We start from the raw sequence: 17,387 nt of genomic DNA, 5'->3' as shown, positions 1-17,387 counted from the left end.
TCCTTTTTTTTGTTTATTCATTTGTTCTGTTTTTTAGATTCTACACATAAGTAAAGTTATATAGTATTTTCTCAGTCTTATTTCACTTAGCATAATACCCTCTGGGTCCATCTGTGTTGTCACAAACAGCAAAATTTCATCATTTTTTATGGCTGCATATATCCCATTATGTATATATACCACATCTTTTTTATCTGCTCATTTGTCCATGGACACGTGGGTTACTTCCATGTCTTGCCTATTGTAAATAATGTTGCAATAAACATAGAGGTGCATATATCTTTTCAAAATAGTGTTTTTGTTTTCTGTAGGTAAATACCCAGTAGTGGAATTGCTGGATAATATGATAGTTCTATTTTTAATTTTTTGAGAAACCTCCATACTGCCTCCCACAGTGGCTGCACCAATTTACATTCCCACCAATAGTGCACAAGGGTTCCTTTTTCTCTACATCCTCACCAACTTATTTCTTGTCTTTTTTACTTTAGTCACTCTGACAGTTATGAGGTGATATCTCATTGCGGTTTTGATTTGTATTTCCCTGATGATCAGTGATGTTGAGCATCTTTTCATGTGTCTATTGGCCATCTGTATGTCTTCTTTGGAAAAATGTGTCTTTAGGTCTTCTGCCCATTTTAACTGCATTATTTGTTGTTGTTTTTGGTGTTGAGTCATCTTAAGTTCTTTATATATTTTTGGTATTAACCCCCATAAGGTATATCATTTGCAAATATCTTCTCCCATTCAGTAGGTTGCCTTTTTGTCCTTTGATTGTTTCCTTCACTGAGCAAACCCTTTTTATTTATTTTTATTTTGATGTAGTCCCAAGTTTATTTTTCCTTTTGTTTCCCTTGCCTCAGGAGAACTATCTAGAAAAACGTTGCTATGGCTGATGTCAAAGACGTTACTGCCTATGTTTTCTTTTAGGAGTTTTATGGTTTCAGGTCTCACATTTAGATCTTTAAACCATTGTGAGTTTATTTTTGTGCATGGTGTAAGAAAATGGTCCAGTTTCATTCTTTTGCATGAAGCTTTCCAGTTTTCCCAGCACCATTTGTTGAAGAGACTGCCTTTTCCCCATTGTATACTTTTGCCTCCTTGGTCATAGATTAGTTGACCACATAAATATGGGTTTATTTCTGGGCTCTCTATTCTGTTCCATTGATCTATGTGCCTTTTTTGTGCTGGTATCATACTATTTTGATTACTACACCTTTGTAGTATATCTTGAAACCTAGGATTGTGATACCTCCAGCTTTGTTCTTCTTTCTCAAGATTGCTTTGGTTGTTATTCACAGTCTTTGTGGTTCTATACAAATTTTAGTATTACTTGACATCAGTCTTGGCAGTGCTTTTCTGGATGACATTGAAGGCACAAGTAACAAAAACAAGAATTAACAAGTGGGACCACATCAAATTAAAAATTTCTTCACAGCAAAAGAAACAATCAATAAAAATGAAAAGGAAACCTACAGAATGTGAGAAAATATTTACAAACCACCTATCTGACAAGGGGTCAATATCCAAAATACATAAGGAACTCGATTGCAAAATATTCTGATTACAAAATGGGCAGAGGAGACTTCTGGGGAAGACGGCAGAGTAGGAGAACTCTAAGCTCACCTTGTTCCACAGTTACAAGTAGATAACACCCACATGAGTGTAAATAACCCAGAAAATGACCTGAAAACTGGCAGAACACAATTTCCACAGCTAAATGTAGAGAAGAGGTCACATGAAGGAGGGTAGGAAGGGCAGACACACAGGACTGTCCTCAGGAAGGAGAGATGGCATGAGTGCAGAGAAAGGAGAGAAACAAACCCTCACACTAGGTGCCCCAGGCACAGGGAACCCACAGGAGGTAGACGAATCCAGTAACATTCAAATTTGAAAACCAGAGGGGCTGAATTTCATGAGTTTTTACAATCTGTGGGGCTTAACACTTGGGACTTTAAAAATTACAGGCTCAGCTCTGGAAGAGCTAGAGGGTGATAGAAAATGGAGTTCCCGGCCTTAAAAAGATAGCACAATAAACAGCCCTGTGGAGATAGAGCAAAAAAGCAGCAGTTTGAAAAATGTCTGGGGTACATGGGAGGGATATTTGTTTACTCATCTCAGAGCATGTGCTGTAGGGGCAGGGATCATTGGACACTTCTCCAAGAACAAAAGAGCTGGCAAGCACCATCCCCACCCCCGCCCCGGCCTGCCCCAGCCTTGACACACAGACACCTCTGAAAACTAGTGCAGCACCAACATGCTCAACCTAACCTGCTAACAGTGTGCTGTGCCCCTGTGATCTCCGGTGGACAGAGCCCCTTCCAGCTGGCCTCATTCCACAGCAGACCAGCACAAACTTTGCTAACACTGCATGCCCTGCCCTATATTCTTCTGTGGATCTGCCCCCTAGAGCCAGGCCTTGGTGCCAGGTACCCCCCACCCCCACCCCACAGCAGACCAGTGGACCTTGCTGGCATTGTCTCCCACCCCCATGTCCTCCTATGGACCTGCCTTCTTAAATACACCTTTGGCCAAGCCCATCCGAAGTGGTGCCATAAGCATAGCAGTGTGCAAGCAGCCCCGATAGGGGCCAGCACCACTCCAAAGTGACTCCTGCCCCAGAGAGAGGGGAAGAAAACCACCCACAGCTGTCCAACTGAGGCCCCAGCAGTAGACTAGGAGTAGACACTAGTTCTGACTACAGGCCCCACCCACCAATAAAAGCTTCTCTGAGACGACACAGGGAGAGTGCCCTGCAGTTCTGTGCTACTGAATCTCTGACAAAGGCCTGGTCTGATTCAATTCAAGCCCAAGGCAGCCCCAGGCTGGCCCACTAACAACAAAGGACCAAACCCTGCGCTCAATAATGGCAAAGAGAGCCACTGCAGATGACTGGTCTGAAGACAAACACAACTAACCATAACAGTAGGGCACACACAACACACAAAGGAGACACTTCTGAAACACCAGGTTCGGTAAGCAGAGGATACTGTACTGCAGGATGCTATAGGACCTTTTCCTCATAAGACCATGACTTTCAAGAACAGGAAATGTAGCTGACTTTCCTAACACATAGAAACAGACACAGAGAGTTAGACAAAATGAGGGGACAGAGGAATATGTCCCAAATGAAAGGACAGAACAAAATCACAGCAAGAGAGCTAAACAAAACAGTGATAAGTAATATGTTTGATAGAAAATTTAAAGTAATAGTCATAAAGATACTCACTGGACTTGAGAAAAGAGTGGAGAACCTCAATGAGACCTTCAAAAAGGAGAATACATAAAAAAGAACAAATCAGAAATGAAGAACTGAGTAACTGAAATTAAAAATACATTAGAAGGAATAAAAAGACTACAGGAAACAGAAGAACAGATCAGTGACTCTGGAGATATCCAGATCCAGGAGCACAGACAACCCCCAACAAAATCAACCCAAGGAGTTCTACACCAAGACATGTGGGAATTAAAATGGCAAAAAAGTGGTGATAAAGAAAGGATTTTAAAAGCAGCAAGAGAGAAAACAGTTGCATATGAGGGGAACCACATTAGGCTATCAGCTGATTTTTCAGTAGGACTTTGCAGGCCAGAAGGGAGTGGCATGATATATATATCCATGTTGAAGGAAAAAACATGCAGCCAAGAATACTCTATCCAGCAAGGCTATCATTCACAATAGAAGATAAAGTGTTTCCCAGATAAACAAAAGTTAAAGGAATTAATGACCACTAAACTGGCCCTACAAAATATGTTAAAGGGGACTCTTTGAGTGGAAAAGAAAAACCATAAGTAGGAGTAAGAAAAGTAGATGGCACAAAAGCAGTAAAAATAAGTATCTCTGTGAAAATCAGTCAAGAGATCCACAAAATAAAAGGATGTAAGGTATGACATCATATACCTAAAATGTGGAGAGGAGATGAGTAAAGAATGGGTTCACAATGAAATGATCACCAACTTAATATAGACTGCTATATGCAGAAGATGTTACATATAAACCTAATGGTAACCACAAATAAAAAAACAGTAATAGATATGCAAAGAATAAAGAGAGTGAGAAGAAAGGAACAGAGAAGAACTACAAAGCAACCATAACAAGAAAATGGTAATAAGTACTTACCTATCAGTAATGATGTCACTGTAGATTTTTCCCTTTCAGCATTAAAAAAACTAATGTAACACTGTATGTTAACTATACTGGAATTTTAAAAAAATATATTACTTTGAATGTAAATGGATTCCAATCAAAAGACACAAGGTGACAGAATGGATTAAAAAACAAGATCCATCTATATGCTGTCCTACAAGAGACTCAGTTCAGACCTAAAGACACATAGAGACAGAATGAAAGTGAGGGGATGGAGAAACATTTATCATGCAAGTGAATATCAAAAGAAAGCCAGAGAAGCAATACTTACATCAGACAAAACAGACTTTAAAACAAATAGATTTGTAATAAGAGAGAAAGAAGGACACTATATAATCATAAAAGGAACAATCCAACAAGAAGAAATAACAATTGGGGCGCCTGGGTGGCTCAGTCGGTTAAGCGGCTACCTTCGGCTCAGGTCATGATCCCGGGGTCCTGGGATCGAGCCCCGCGTTGGGCTCCCTGCTCAGTGGAGAGTCTGCTTCTCCCTCTCTCTCTGCCTGCCTCTCTGCCTACTTGTGCTCTCTATCTCTCTCTCAAATAAATAAATAAAATCTTTAAAAAAAAAAAAAGAAGAAGAAATAACAATTGTAAATATTTATGCACCAACATAGGAGCACCCAAATACATAAACCAGCTAATAACAAATATAAAGATATTAATCAATAATAATACAATAATAGCAGGGCACCTTAACACTCCACTTACATCAATGGACAGATCATCCAAACAGAAAATCAACAAGGAAACGCTTTGAATGACCCACTGGACCAGATGGATTTAACAGACATGTTTAGAACATTCCATCCTAACATAGCAGAATACACATTCTTTTCAAATGCACATGGGACATTCTCCAGAATAGATCACATATTAGGCCACAAGTCTCAACAAATTCAAGAAGATTCGAAGTCATACCATGCACCTTCTCTGACCAAAATGCTATGAAACTGGAAGTCAACCACAAGAAAAAAAATCTGGAAAGACCACAAATACATGGAGGTTAAATAATCTACTAAACAATGAATGGCTCAACCAGGAAATCAAAAAAGAAATAAAAAAAAATAAATGGAAATAAGAGAAAATAAAAACACAATGGTCCAAAACTTTGGGATACAGCAAAAGTGGTCCTAAGAGGGAAGTATATAGCAATACAGGCCTACCTTGAGAAGCAAGAAACATCTCAAATAAACAACACAACCTTACACCTAAAGGAGCTAGAAAAAGAACAAAGCCTAAAGCCAGAAGAAGGGAAATAATAAAGATTAGAGCAGAAATAAATGATATAGAAACTAAAAAACAAACAAAATAGAACAGATTAATGATATCAGCATCCTATACCTTGAAAAGATCAAGACTGATAAATCTTCAGCCAGACTCATCCAAGGCCGGGGTGGGGTGGGGGGCTCAAATAAACACTATTAAAAATGAAAGAGAAGAAATAACAACTAACACCACAGAAATACAAAGGATTATAAAAGAATATTTTGAAAAATTAAATGCCAACAAATTAAACAACCTAGAAGAAATGTATAAATATCTAGAAACATATAACTGCTCAAAACTGAATCAGGAAGAAATTGAAAATTTGAACAGACCAATTACCAAAAATAAAATTGAATAAGTAATCCAAAAAACTCCCAACAAACAAAAGTCCAGGATCAGGCAGATGCACAGGTAAATTCTACCATTCTACCAAATATTAAACAGTTAACATCTATTTTTCTCAAACTATGCAAAAAAAAAAAAAAAGATGTCAAAATTTTCCAAATTCATTGTATGAGGCCAGCATTATCCCAATACCAAAATAAAAACCAGATAAAGAGACTACAAAAAGGGGTGCCTGGGTGGCTCAGTCATTAAGCGTCTGCCTTTGGCTCAGGTCATGGTCTCAGGGTCCTGGGATCGAGCCCCGTGTCGGGCTCCCCGCTCAGCAGGAAGCCTGCTTCTCCCTCTCTCACTCCCCCTGCTTGTGTTCCTGCTCTCACTGTGTCTCTGTCAAATAAATAAATAAAATCTTAAAAAAAAAAGAGACTACAAAAAAAGAGAACTACAGGCCAGTATCTCTGATGAATATTGATGCAAAAATCCTCAACAAAATATTAGCAAACTATAACCAACAATACATTTAAAAAAATCATTCACCATAATCAAGTGGGATTTATTCCTGGAATGCAAGTGTGGTTCAATATTCGCAAACCAATCAATGTGATATGTCACATCAACAAGAGAAATGATAAAAACCATATGACCATTTCAATAGATTCAGAAAAAGCATTTGACAAAGTACAACATCTATTCATGATAGAAACCCTCAACAAAGTAGGTTTTAGAGGACCCACACCTAACATCATCCTCAATGGTGAAAAACTGAGAGCTCTTCCCCTAAGCTCAGGAACAAGATAGGGATAACAGATAACAAAAAGAAAAGAAAAAGAAAAGGTAGTCAAATTGGTAAGGAAGAAGTAAAACTTCACTATTTGCAGATGACATGATACTATATATAGAAAACCCAAGACTCCACACACACACAAAAACAACTACTAGTACTGATAAATGAATTCAATAAGGTCACAGAATACAAAATCAATATACAGAAATCCACTGCATTTGCATACACTAATAATGAAACAGCAGAAAGAGAAATTAAGAAAACAATCCCATTTACAACTGAGCCAAAATAATAAGCTTAACCAAGCAGATGAAAGACTGATACTCAGAAAACTATAAAACATTGAGGAAAGAGATGAAGAGGATACAAACAAATGGAAAGACATTCCATGCTCATGGGCTGGAAGTACAAATATTACTAAAATGTCCATACTACCCAAAGCAATCTACAGATTTAATGCAACCCACAGATTTAATGCAATCCCTATCAAAAGACCAACAGCATTTTTCACAGAACTAGGGAATCCTAAAATTTATATGGAATCACAAAAGATCCCAAATAGCCAAAGCAGTCTTGAAAAAGAACAAAACTGGAAGTATCACAATCTCAGATTTAAAAATACACTACAAAGCTGTAGTAATCAAAACAGTATGGTACTGGCGCACACACACACACACACACACAACAGATATATAGATCAATGGAACAGAATAGAGAGCCCAGAAATAAACCCACAATTAATCTTCAACAGAGGAGGAAAGAATATACAGTGGGAAAAGAGTCTTTTCAACAAATGGTGTTGGGGAAACTGGACAGCAACATGCAAAAGAATTAAACTGAAATGCCTTCTTACACCATATACACAAAAAAGTAAATTCAAAATGGATTAAAGATCTAGATGTCTGAGCTGAAACCATAAAAATCCTTGAAGAGAGCACAGGCAGTAATTTCTGACATCGGTCATAGCAACATTTTTCTAGATATGCCTCCTCAGATAAGGGAAACAAAAGCAAAAATAAACCACTGGGACTTCATAAAAAAAAAAAAAAGCCTCTGCACAGCAAAGGAAACAATCAACTAAAAGACAACTTGCAAAATGAGAGAAGATATGTGCAAATGATGTATCAATAAATGGTTAGTATCTGAAAAATAGAAAGAACTTCTACAACTTAACACCCAAAAAACAAATAATCCAATTAAAAAATGGGCAAAAGACATGAACAAACATCTCTCCACAGAAGACATCCAACAGAAACCTGAAAAGATGCTCAACATCACTCATCATCAGAGAAATGCAAAACAAAACTACAATGAGATTTATCAACTCACACCTGTCAGAATGGCTAAAATCAAAACCACAAGAAACAAGTGTTGGTGAGGATGTGGAGAAAGGGAACCCTCGTGCACTGTTGGTGGGAATGCAAACTGGTGCAGCCACTCTGGAGAACAGTATGGAGGTTCCTCAAAAAGTTAAATAATAGAATTAACAAATGATATAGTAATTTCACTATTGGGTATTTACCCAGAGAATACAAAAACACTAATTTGAAGAGATACATACACCCAGATGTTTATTGCAGAATTATTTATAGTGGTCAAGATATGGAAGCAACCTAAGTGTCCATTGATAGGTGAAATGGATAAAAGATGTGGTACCTTTTATACAATGGAATATTACTCAGCCATAAAAAATGGAAATCTTGACATTTGCAAAAACATGAAGGGATCTAGAGGGTATAATGTTAAGTGAAATAAGTCAGAGAAAGACAAACACAATCTGATTTCACTCATATGTGGAATTTAAGAAACAAAATAAACGAATAGAAAAAAAAAGATAAACCAAAGAACATTCTTATCTATAGAGAACTGATGGGGAGGGGAGTGGAGGAGGGGTGAACTAGGTGAAGGGGATTAACAGTACACTTATCATGATGAGCACCGAATGATGTATAGAATTGTTGAATCACTATATTGTACACCTGGAACTAATATAACACTGTATGTTAACTATACTGGAATTAAAGTTTTAAGAAAACAGAGGACTTCAATAGACATTCTGTAAAGAAGACATACAAATGGCCAACAAGTACATTAAAAAGTGCTCAACATCACTAATTATCAGGGAAATGCAAATGAAAACAATGAAATATAATTTTCCACCTGTTAGGATGGCCATCATTAAACAGCAATAGATAAAATTGTTGGCAAGGATGTGGTGAAGAGAGACCCTGTGCATTGTTGGTAGAATATAAAATTGTGCAGCCACCATGATAAACAGTATGGGGGCTCCTCAAAAAATTAAAAATAGAACTACCATATGATCCATCAATCCCACTTCTAGGTATCTACCCAAAGGAAATGAAATCAGAATCTTGAAGAGGTATCTGTTCTCCTATGTTCACTGCAGCAATATTCACAATAGCCAAGGTATAGAAACCACCTGTGCGCACTGACAGATGAATGGATATAAGTATGGTATGTATGTGTCATCAACTATTATAGGCATGTGAAAGAAGGAAATCTTGCCATTTATGATAACGTGAATGAACTTGGAGAACATTATGCTAAATGAAATAAGCTAGACGCAGAAAAAAAAATATTGCATGATATCACTTATATGTAGAATTTTACATAGAGTATAGAATGGTGGTTGCTAGGGGCTGGGACATGTAGGAAATGGGGAAATATTGGTCATAGGGTTAACTTTCTTTAAACTTTAACTTTGTTATAAAATGAGTAGGTTCTAGAAATCCACTGTATGCATGGTGACTATAATTGATAATAATGTATTATATACTTGAAATTTGCTATGAGAGTAGATCTTAAGAGTTTTCAACACAAATGGTAAGTCTGGGAGGTGACGGATATGCTAACTTGTGGCAATTGTTACATAAGGTATGCTTACATCACACCACCAATTGTACACCTTATATATATGTAATCTTGTGCCAATCCCTGCCACAAGTCATGCTCAGATTCAGGTTCTACTGCAGCCTCCAGATGCCAGAGATCCAGTCTTTAGCACCCTCATCTCAGCCATAAGACTCCTTCCTAGCGGATGGCCTCAGCACCTTCTTCACTCCTCCCCAACAGGTAAGCACACTTGGGGGCTTGCCCTGGACTTCCCTGAGTGAGGTGGGATCCCATGAGGGAGCTTTCCACTGCAAGTAACAGCACATCCACTCGTCGTGGCGTAGTTTTTCTCACATAACTGAAGTGTGGAGTGGGCAAATACTGGCGTTGTCCCTAAAGCTCAGTGATGTCACAACTCTAGGTTGGCATGGCATCCCTCTCATGGTCACAGATGGCTGCAGTAGCCCTGGTCATCACACAACCGTGTTTGAAGGTAAGCAGCAGGGTACAGCACAAGGCAGTTTCTCCTCCACAACCTTCTGAAGGATCCCTTGTGCCCTCCACCACTCCTTACAGCTCATTGGTGGGATCCAAGCACAACCTATCCCTAGACCAAGAGCTAGGGCACCTCCCCAGAGGTCCCAGCACCTCCCTGTGGGTAGTCACAGCTCTCCTCCAGCCGTCATGGCTGAAATACCACCTCGTACCCAGGTTTCCCTGGACACTTTGTGTTCTCCCCAGGCTGTGCTCTGGGGACGGGCGGCAAACCCACCACCTGCTGCCCCTGGGCTCCCACCAGGCCCATTCCAAAGAGTGGAGCCCGGGGACTCCTCCCCAGCACCCACCAGTCCCATCCCCACCTACCTTACTGCCTGCTTCCTGGGCAGAGACAGTTCATCACGCCTTTCCCTCTACTCTGCAGCTACAACGCGACTCACTGCCCTCAGTCCTCCAGGTTTACCTCTTGACAAGTTTATACAAAATGCCAAAAAATCATTTCAGGTACCTGCTTTTGCCACTTATTTGCCAGTTGACTTTGGCATTCAGAGCCAAGAATCTGTCCCCTGGTCATTGCTGTTCCGTGTCTGCTTCTATGGGGCAACAAGCTAAGCTTCTGAGCCTAATTCCAGTGGCGGAAGAACTTCAAGCAAAGGGAGAAACGATGTGCTTTAAGACGATAGTGGTCAGGTCAGGTGTCGGTGGAGCAAAGTTTGGAGGGGGAGGAGCAGGGTATATGTGAACTCCGTACCTTCTGCTGCATTTGCTGTGAACCTAGAACGTTGTTTTTTTTTTTTTTTTTTAATATTTTATTTGAGAACAAGAGCATGAGTGTGAGTGAGGGGCAGAGGGAGCAGCAGACTCCCCACTGAGCAGGAAACTGTAGGGGGGCTTGATCCCACGACCCCAGGATCATGACCTGAGCCGAAGGCAGACACTTAAGCCCGACTAAGCCACCCATGTGCCCCAAACCTAAAACTGTTCCAAACAAAACGTTAAGGGGGGAAATGTCTTATTAGCTCTAGTTCTGTACCAGGCTAAGGGCCCACACAGGCCTCCTGAGCAGCTCAGCTGCTCACTGGAGAGGTGGAGCCCCACAGCCCTTCGACTAGACCTCCTGCCTCAGCTGGAAATCTGCTGTGCAAGTGTTAATGGCAGGTGTGGATCAGGGCCTACTCACCCTCTCTACACCCCATTCCTTCCTAACACCCTCTGCTCCAGTTCCCTGCACGCCGCCTCCTCCGTCTCCTTGCTGGGGAAATGGCCTGCCCACACGTGACAATCACCCACTGTTGGCAGAGGGGTCAATAGGCGGCACTGCCCAGAACTCCTCAAAAGGCTGCCAGGCAGTTTAGAGCAGTCTCCGTGACAAAAAGGGGACATCTCGAGAAGGGAAACCATGTGCTGAGGATGGAAGAGAAGCTAGAACTTTCAGGATGTTGGTCAGGATGCTTCCTACAGGCTCAGTATTTCTTTGAAACACTGATTTCTCTAATCCCCAGTCTTCACAGCCACTACTCTACCCCTACACCCTCTTCCTTAGGGAAAAATAGCCTTTAAACTAAAATTGTCAGTTACGGGTTTCAAACAAGAGGCAGGATCTCAGCATCCACATCCAGCAGATGCTTCCCTCAGGTGGGCCATCCAACCAGCTGACATTGCTGAGCACCACTGGCCAATGCTCAGGGGGCCCCTCAGCTCCCCTCTCACCAAGACCCCAACAGTGGAAGGCTGTTGTGGAAGGAAACAAAATGGGGGGGGAGCAAGAACACATGGAAAGTCAGTTCAGTGGTATGGAGGAAAAAATGAGGCGTGGTTGGCATGGCCCATGAGGATGGTTGGAAATAATTCAGAATACTTTTAGAAGCAAAAGCAGAAGAAATCTGAAATGTTGATGAATCACCCCCAATCTTAGCATATAGCCAGTACCATTTCCACTTTCTCGCTTTCCCTATGCATTTTTCACTCAAATCAGTGTACATAAAATTTATGCATTTTTGCTCATCAACTGAAATCTTTCAAATCTTTTATTTTAAAAGGATACACAATGTAAAAAGCATCTTGAAAGCCACATCCAACTATCTCAATTTACAGAGAAACTTAAAGCCCCAGAGCTGTAGACTATGCCTAGAACCCACCTCCTGACCTTTCCTCCCCTGAACAACCTCTAAGGGCGACAGGATGTGCAACTCCACTGAATGCCCCTTCAACCCTTCCACTCTGGAACCTTTTAATCACTGTTCCAAGTAGTTTGCAATAAATTAAATCTAGGGCTGGGCTGCTAATGCACACACATCCCATGCTCAATAGATGTTTGAACCATACTGGGGAATTGAGGAAGGACAGCAATTTTTGCAAGGTAGTATCTGCTTGAGGAGATACAAAAAAATTACTCCCAAGAAAGTGGGGGCATCCCAAGCATATATAATTGTGTGCACAGAGACACAAGTGCTTGTAAAAATGGAAATGTTGGATATGGCTCATTAGCTTTATTAATGTACATCTGTGAATAGTATGATTAGCAAATTACTGTGCATAAAAAAAACGAAATTAAGTACTTTAAGAGATTTTAAAACAAGTCTAAATACTTAAATACATCTAGTTCTGCAAGGATGGAGATGAAAGTTAAGAATGATTTTAGAACCACAAGTTTTAAAAGTAGTATTTTATTGAAAAGATACTTAATGCCCATGCACACATTTAAGATTCAATCACAGGGTTACATACCATAATGGTGCTTAAGGCAATGATGGATTCCCACAACATGCACCACCACCCTAAGAGCTGCCCAAACTTTAAGTCCAGACCCAGACCCTCGCAAGATAAATACCTGCACACACCGTGCAGGGAACAGCAGGTGTCTCGACGGCCTGACCCGGTGCCTTCATTAAGTTTAACGGGGGAAGCAGCTGGCAGTTTCTAGATCAGAAACGGCAACTTGACCAAAACCCAAAAACCTGTTTTCCAAAACTTTCCAGTGACCTCCAAGTGAGGCACATAAGCAACCAGGTATTCCTCGGAGTCCTGCATTCTCACTAGCTCTGTAGTAACCGACGCGGGCACTGGCTGTGGTCTGTTAAGTCACTAACATGGGCACAGCTATTCCTGCAACGTTTTTACTTCTAAGAAAACTCGCAGGAAGAGCTGTGCTTACACCGAACAAGGTGACAAGGAACAGGTTACTGAGGAATAATAAGGCCCTAAGAAAGGCAGCAGGTCGTATAGTTACCTCCTTGTGGGCAAAATCCCTGCCCTAAAACTATGCAACCTACTACCTCTTCCTAGGAACCCATTTTTTCCATGCTGGTCTTCTACTTGGCAGCTGTACTTCAAATTAACCTGTCAAATCAGGCCGTATTCTTTGGGTTTTATTCCAAATTCTAATCAATTAGAATTTCTTCACTGAGGCTTTTAAATAAAAGTTACTGGCCATGACCTTGGTAAAATTCACAAATGCATTTGCTTAAAAATAAGCCTCTTGTTCAAAAGAACAAAAATGCAATTATTTCAGAAGATGCAAATCTCAGAAGCCTAATATCTCCCAGCCCACCACATATTGTTGCAGCCAAAGACTTTTAAAAACAAAGGATTACCAAAACTTAAATATCTAATTTCACAAAATCTCCAGCCCCTCTTGAGCCACTGGAAAATGAGGTGACACTGTATGTGTAAATGCTGCTTGCCACCTTCCACTGGAGCACATTAACTTACCAAGTTCCCTTTGGACACCAAGTGTTTCCTAGTTCCAGCCAGTCCCCTTCCTGGGCCCCGGGATTTGAGTTAAGTGCTTTCACAGACTGTAGCAGTTCTCCACAACTTGATTTACTTACTGGGCTTGGCTTATAGTAAGGATATGAAGTGGGCCCTTGTTAATTAATGAAAGATATAGATTCATGTTTCTCCAGACCTTAATTATTCCAACTGCAGAGTGGCCAGGACGTCCAGACCAGAGGCAACATGTGTCACAAAACCCCAAAACCCCGTGACTCCACTAGCCACACAGTGAAGTGAATTACTCACCTTATCAGCTTCACAAAAATTAAGCCGAAGAGAATTTCTTGAACGTTCCCACTTTTCTTTGGCACACCAAAAGGCAAGAACATAAAAGGTCTCCCCCCTCCCCTGTATGTCCTGTTTCTAACAAAAACAAACTCTGGACCATGCAGGTGTCCATCTATACCCCAGGGATAAAATAAAAAGCATAAATTCAGCCCAGAGACATCACCTGGGCCGGGCCCACCCAAAAGAATTGGATGTTTTCTCTCACATAAAGTTCCTGCTGCCAATGGCAATGCACTAGAATTATCTTAGACTGTAAGATTCGGAACAGATCGAGGAAACATTTGGGAAGAGGTTACCTCTCCCTCACCTCCATACGTTGCCTCTTTCTCTTCTCCCAAAACAAAATAAACACAAGTGCTTTAAACAGGGAGCTTTTAGTATTGCTTGATTATAAAGGCCCAAGGTAGGATACGGTTTGGCCACTGAAAAAGGCTGAAACACTGGCCTTCGGGGGTGTTAAAACTCAAATAGCCCTTTCTAGCATGATCCTCACATTTTCCTTTAAAACAACCAACTATGGATTTCCCCATCTGACAGCTTCAGGGGATTTCCCTTTGTGAATGAAGGGACCCTATGGGGGGCAAAGCTGAGGTCTTTGTGACTTACCAGGAGCAAGGGTAGGACCCAGAGCCCATCGCTCATTTCCCAGGCTGGAGGTGAAGCTGTCCAAATCAACATACCAGTGAAACAGTGCTTGCTTACAACATTGCCGAAGGCCACCCAAAACCCCAAACTGGGAGTAATAAGCAAACTGACTCCATTTCAGCTCAGAGGGTGCCTTTCCAGTCTGTATTTACTGCTGCCACCCAGGACCTCGTCCTGGACACATGCAGTGGGATGCAGAGCGATCAACCTATTCTTAATTCCAAGGGGGCTTAGTCCCGTTAAGATTTACTTTCTCCACTCAGATTTTTGTTTAATTTCAAATTTCTGACACATGTGAAATGTAAAAAATATTAGATCACTATATCTACTGTAGGTACACAATCCTTCAAGAGAAAATTAACAACTGATATAGAGTACAAAACAATGTCAAAATTAATTCTTCTGAGTTTTAATATCATCTAGATAAAGACAAAATGCAGCAAGTCTACTCCTCAGGGAAGGCAATAGATTGTATAGTTATCTCCTGAACAGGGTAAAATCACTACCCCACAACTATACAATCTACTACCTCACTCTGATAGAGCAATCTTTTCTTCTGGAATGGAGAACACAATCTTTTTCAAAAGAAAAACACAAAATAAAATTATCGGCATCAATCAAATTAAAATACACACTTATTCTTATATACAGAAATGAAAAACAAAGTATCCCCACTGCTATCTAGGTGTACTTGTTAAAGTTTTTAATCATTAAATGAGTAAGCAACCTGCAAAACATAAAAAATGCTGCACTATAGCATTTTTATACAAGTTAAAATATTATATAACTAGTTATCAACTTTCTATGAGGCCGCTGGGATGTAGATTTTTCCATCACGTTAGGAAAGACAGTAGATTGTATAGTTATCTCCCAGTGGTGGGTGTGACCCTAAAACTATACAACCTACTACCTCATCCCACAGTGAAGAGAAGGTCCAGGGTCAGCTGAGCACCACAGGAAGGCTTTCTCCTCAGTAACCCTGGTTTCCCTGTGTGATGAAAGCAGAAAAAATAGTATTAGAACAATTTCATTCACTCAACGTGAACATAAGTGTAACTGAACAAACCTTCTAAAACCAGCATTTTAAGTTCTAGCTACATTTACGATCTATGCAGTGCTTCATTTCCTATTTTTGGTTACTATTAAATCCTTGTTTATCTGAATCTGCTCCTAATGCCATATATTTACAAGATCTAGTACGTTATCTCTTACTTGACTGTTACCAACTTCTGATTTTTTTTAGTTGCTAGAAATGAAAATTCATAAAATCACATACCCTTCCACGAGAAACCAAAAAAAAAAAAAAGAAAATCCATTATGAAGGAACACAAGAACCTCTAACGAAATCTAATGCCCTCAAAACCCAGATGTGCTATATATCTCATGCATAATCCATGATTAAATGCATTAATGTACACAAAGAGAACCTCATTCATTCATTCTCCACAACGAGCGTGGAGTCCAATGCAGGGCTCAAACTCATGACCGAGATCAAGACCCGAGCTGAGATCAAGAGTCAGGACACCTAACTGAGCCACCCAGGCACCCCAAGAACTTAATTAAAAAATTAACCTAATGCACATAATTCCATGCCAACGAACACTAAGTAGTCTTTTTAACAGAAAACTAACTGGATCTGACTCAGGACCAGGATCCTTCCTTTAGCTAGAAAGGTGCCATGAGGCTGTCAAAGGTAGAGACCAAGATATTTAACACCTTGGCACAATACTTTTGCACTAAGCAATATGATCACTTTAGATACTGACTTTCAACAACAGTGCCAAGACAATTCAATGGAGGAAAGAATAGTTTTTTCAACAAATAGTGCTAGGACAACTGGATATATACATGTGAAAGAATGAATTTAGACCCCCTACCTCACATCATATATAAAAGTGACAGTCTATTTTAAAGAAGCGCAAAGGATTTAAACAGACATCTCTCCAATGACTAACAAACACAAATGGCCAAGTACATAAGAAGACACCCAACATCATTTATTAGACATTAGGTACATCTAAACCAAAACCACAATGGGATGCCACTTTCAGATCCACTAGGATGGTTATGATAAAATGGACAAGTAAGCATTGGTGAGGATACAGAGAAATTAAAATTAGAACCCTCATATACAACTGGTGGGAATGTGAAATGGCACCAGGTGTTTTGGAAAAGTTTAGCAGTTCACTAGAAAGTTACATAGTTACCACATGACCCAGCAATTCCAACTCATAGGTATATTCCCAAGGAAACTGAACACACAAACTTGTACATGAATCTTTCACAGGAGCAATACTCATTTGGAGTCATCAAAAACCAAGATCAAATCCTGGCCCTGCTCACTCACTGTTACATCAGAACACTGGGCTGAATGATCTGTGAGAATAAGGGGAAAGATTTACCATGCAAACAACACACACAAGGCCCCACTGTAAAGCCCTTCACGAGTGCCATGTTCATCTTATTTAATAGTCATCATCTCTATTTCCATGGTGGGAACTCATGCTAAGTGTAATAACTTGTCCCAAATTACAGAAGATAGCACTAGATCTCCAAAGTTACTATATCTGAGCTCATTTCCGTTATACAAGGCCAGATGATCCAAGGTGTGAACATGCAGATGATTGTCCCTAAAAAGTCAAGTCTTTATAAGCCAAAATCCTTCCTTAGAACCAGCATGGATCTTTTAAAAGAATGACGGCCAACAGTAAAACCAGCTGGTTACCTCTACCCCAACCCTCAACTCCAACCAATTTTCTCATTTAAAATGTTTGAGGGCGCCTGGGTGGCTCC

General features: G+C 40.3%; 1 protein-coding gene across 1 annotated transcript in view; it reads right to left on the bottom strand.

Moving 5' to 3' along the window:
• Nucleotides 1-17,374, bottom strand: part of ZNF169 (zinc finger protein 169) — a 125,419-nt gene extending 108,045 nt beyond the window's left edge. Inside the window, exon 1 of the mRNA XM_081802726.1 lies at nucleotides 15,505-17,374. The gene's annotated coding sequence lies outside the window, so the exon portion shown is untranslated. The remainder of the gene's footprint in view (nucleotides 1-15,504) is intronic.
• Between the last annotated feature and the right edge of the window lie 13 nt (nucleotides 17,375-17,387).

This window comes from Leptonychotes weddellii, chromosome 14 (assembly GCF_054177405.1).
Source record: "Leptonychotes weddellii isolate Sample4059 chromosome 14, ASM5417740v2, whole genome shotgun sequence".
Classification (NCBI taxonomy): Eukaryota; Metazoa; Chordata; class Mammalia; order Carnivora; family Phocidae; genus Leptonychotes; species Leptonychotes weddellii.
The sequence above is the reverse complement of the archived record's forward strand: the minus strand, read 5'-3'. Positions and strand labels throughout refer to the sequence as shown.